The sequence below is a fragment of the Oncorhynchus nerka genome, linkage group LG13, assembly GCF_034236695.1.
Source record: "Oncorhynchus nerka isolate Pitt River linkage group LG13, Oner_Uvic_2.0, whole genome shotgun sequence".
NCBI lineage: Eukaryota > Metazoa > Chordata > Actinopteri > Salmoniformes > Salmonidae > Oncorhynchus > Oncorhynchus nerka.
Window position 1 is genome coordinate 4,787,186 of NC_088408.1, and position 4,085 is coordinate 4,791,270.

At 44.7% G+C, this 4,085-nt stretch overlaps 1 long non-coding RNA gene across 1 annotated transcript; it reads right to left on the reverse strand.

The window, feature by feature from the left end:
- Window positions 1-397: 397 nt before the first annotated feature.
- On the reverse strand, window positions 398-3,738 carry LOC135574659 (uncharacterized). The gene is made up of 6 exons (XR_010465518.1): window positions 3,014-3,738; window positions 2,751-2,926; window positions 2,599-2,660; window positions 1,299-2,516; window positions 909-1,017; window positions 398-814 (listed from the first exon to the last, which is right to left on the reverse strand). It is a non-coding gene; the product is annotated as an uncharacterized LOC135574659 (long non-coding RNA).
- Between the last annotated feature and the right edge of the window lie 347 nt (window positions 3,739-4,085).

The following is a 4,085-nucleotide window of genomic DNA, read 5'->3' on the forward strand; positions in this document are numbered from 1 at the left end:
AGTGTGGCCCTAGTACTCTGTCATATAAACAAATACACATTCCATATGAATATAAAAACACAATGTGTAACATTATGTTCCTTTATTGAATAAGGACAAAACAAAGCAGGTAAACCATCAGCTCCTTTCGAAACTGAAGTCACAGTGACTCTACAAGATGGAAAGCACAGAATCCAAGCATATTATACAAAATGATACATACACATTCAAAGGTCTGTATATAACACACCCTGCATGTCTGCACACTAAAATAAATGCAGGACAAATCCATACACATCAACTGAACAGACAAATGAATGGATGCAGTAGCCTCCCTGCAGCCTTGTATTACACACAGTATACCGCACAAACATCATAAGAGGCCAAATTGTCAAAAACGAACCCAAAAAACCCAAATTCCTCTGCCACCGCAGGACATATTTAACCAAAATTGAAAGCACACATACTAACTAAAATAATTCAACACATATTGGTCCCTCAGCAGCCGACCACTGTCGTCATCAGGGAAGATTGCCGGATTGTCCCAGTCCATGGCTGGTGGCACTCTGGGGCCCTCTCCTTCCTCAGGCAGGCCACATTGTGGAGGACAGCACAAGCCACAGTAATATCACATGCCCTAACAGGGCTGACCCTTAATTTGTGAAGGCAGTGAAAGCGTGCCTTCAGGAGGCCAAAGGTCATTTCAACTCTGGCCCTGGTCCTGGCATGGGCATGGTTGTAGGCCTGCTGTGCTTCCTGGGGGTCTGTGAAAGGTGTCAGGAGAAAAGGCTGGCAGCCATACCCCTGTCTCCCAGCAACACACCAGAGAATTCACCTGTCAACACAAAATCTCATCATTACTACCTCATAAACACAGTGATATTCTTGACACAGCCATGATGGTTATAAATAGGGGTTGTGTGGCTTACCTTGTGATAGGCACTGAGAGATTTCAGAGGCCCGAAAGATTCTGGAGTCATGGACTGAGCCAGGCCATTTTGCCACAACATTGCTGATCACACAGTCAGCATTGCAGACCTGAAATCATAAGATGAGGAATATTACACCAATCAATGCACATCACTGGCAATGCAGAGTGTTCGTCAATGGACAATATCAAAAAGTTATGTTCACCTGAACATTAATGCTGTGAAAGGATTTCCTATTCACAAAATCGGCCTCATGGGCACCTGAGGGGGCTTTTATCCTTATGTGTGTGCAGTCCACTGCACCGATGACATTGGGGAAACCTGTCACACAAAGTAATGAGTATCCTACTATGTGTTAACAGTTGTCCTGTAATTTGTAGATCCTCTTACCTGCAATCCTATAGAACTCCTCTTTGATGTCACAGAGTCTTCTGTGGCCAGGGAAGGAGATGAAGACATCTGCTAATGCTTTGATAGCCAGACACACACTCCTTATTGTGCAAATTGTGGCCTTGTTCAGCTGTTCTGCATCCCCCACTGAGTACAGGAAGGCTCCACTAGCAAAAAGCGCAAGGCCACACAAACCATTTGCTCCACACTCAGTGCATGGCTCCGTGCAGTGCGGTGCTTAATCCTGGGACCCAGTAGTCTGCATAGATACCTGATGCCATCTGCAGAAAACCTGTATCTTTCATATAGATGGTCATCAGGGAAGGCCAGTGGGTCCAACCGGTCCCTGAAGACCCTTTCTCGCCTGAAGGCTCTCCTCAGCACAAGTGCTTCTTCATCCACCACATCTCGCACGAATGGGCATGCCATAGTCAGAGCAGAAAGGAACACACAATTTTGGGCCTTCATATAGGCTAGTGGCCACACCTGGTGCTGGGGGTGGGCAAAAGAGGGCGATGCCTTATAACGATGACTTGGTTGTACTGATTGCTGGGAAAAAAAAAAACCTTAGAAAGATGCCACCGTCCTGTGTGCTCACAATAAGAGCTCATATGTCATGGCTCACTTGACTTTACGAGAATATACCTAATTTTTATTTTGAGCTGTGTCATCTTCTTGGAGCTGGGGGAGGAAAGAAAAATAATGATTAATACATTTGTTTTACAGTTAGCATACAGTGTACATTGAAGGCATATCTCACCTCCCTCTCAAGTTTTTTTATTTCAAGGTCCAGTTTCCTAATTGTCCTCTTTTTTATTTCGGACTCCAGTGCAAGATTTTCCATCTTTTTCTTCTTGTACTGAATGTCTATGTCTGCCAGTTCTATTTGGCGCCGGAGGTGGTTGCCATACAACTTTCTGATAGCTTGTGAGCTCTGTGAACACAATACAATTAGCGCAGCTGGAATTTGGCAGGATGTGGTGTCCTTTTATTAATACGCACTATGTTGCCAGGCTGGTTTTCCCACTGTATAGCATCTGGGTCCTGTAAAAGAAATTAGATTTTTTGATTTTGATGAGGACTCCTCACCATTGTAGAGTAAATAGTACTTTCACAGTCTTAACATGATACCTCATGCCTTCTGGAATCCAGAGAGATGGTCTCCTCCTCATCATCGTCTCCATCATGTGCTGTTGCTGCTGCACTGGGGCCTTCACCCTATCACATTTAATCGGATTCATATTGAAGCTAGTAGACAAGACATGCCAGGCCTACAGTATGCCTTTGATGGAGTACTCACTGGATCAGCATCGTCTGGTGCTTGTGCTGGTGGCTCTAACAGGAACACAGTGCTGCCAGGCACTGCAAGGCAATAGGTAAACCAAAGTCAGACAGTCCAAATTGATTCAATATGAATGTGGTTGTATCCCATGTAGAGATGGAAGGACATACCTTGAATGAAGCGGGTGGCATCTTGGGAGGAACCTATGCTCGTCTCTTTCCCCCAGGGATCCCCTCTAAGACGGGCCTGCCTTTATTTAGCTCCAAGGCCATGTCCTCTGCTGGGGTAAGGTCAGCCTTTGGTGACCCACCACCCGTGCCTTGTCTGTGGGTATTCTTTTTCACTGCTAAAACAGTACAGACAATGTGTGAGCAGGCACCTTCTGGGTACAATATATGCTTGTGCTTTGTTAAATATTAGTCAGGGACCATACCATTCTGCAGAATGTTCTTGTATTTGATTTTGACCTGCTGCCATGTCCGTTTTGGCCCGTTCATGTTTAATCTACACACACACACACACACACACACACACACACACACACACACACACACATTTAATGGAGTCACACTGCAAAAAATTACTTGGTATTTTTGTCTTGTTTTCAGTAAAAATATCAAAAAATGTATCATAGCTTTATACAGTGTGATGGAGTTACTTTACACAATTTCACTCATATCTGCAGTGCATTTCAATTAAAAATTTAACCGTTTCATAATTACAGTACAACTGCATTTTTGGAGATGTGAATTAAATATTTGAATTGTAATTGTGATGTTTCAGCGGAGCGGTGAGTGTGTAATTGTGCACTACTTACGCATTCAGGCGGTCTGCAATACTTTGCCACGCTTTTTCTCTTTGCTTTATCACTGTGGCGGTGTTGCCTTTCTTCTTAATTATATCTTTTACCTCCTCGTATGCCTCCATGAGGATTTGTGCTTCCGACGGGGAAAAGTACGCGGCTCTAGTTGCCATGGTAAATCAGTTAATCTGTGATCTGTGGCGGGGTCTATTTGAGTGAGCCGTGAGCGCGCACCTATCCAGGATTGGTTTCACCTGGCTTAATGAATCCGTGTCTGCTCATCCTGGCTTGGTCTTTGTGCAACCAATTAAGCCTGGACGCACATGTTTTGGCTTCATTGAGCTCAGCTGAGTCATTTATCCCGGATGTCTTAATTCTACTTTTGTGCAACAGGCCCCAGGGGTGAGCAGGCTCTTGTTTGTTTATGGCCTCATACAGTTTGTTGGATGTCAAAGGGGTGGTGGCTTGTGGATTGATGTAGACAGCAGGGATAATTACGGACGAGAACTCTCTTGGTAGATAAAAGGTTCTGCAGTTTACCACCAGGATGCCGGCTTATCTACCAGGATGCCGGCTTATCTACCAAGATGCCCGGCTTATCTACCAGGATGCCGGCTTATCTACCAAGATGCCGGCTTATCTACCAAGATGCCGGCTTATCTACCAAGATGCCGGCTTATCTACCAAGATGCCGGCTTATCTA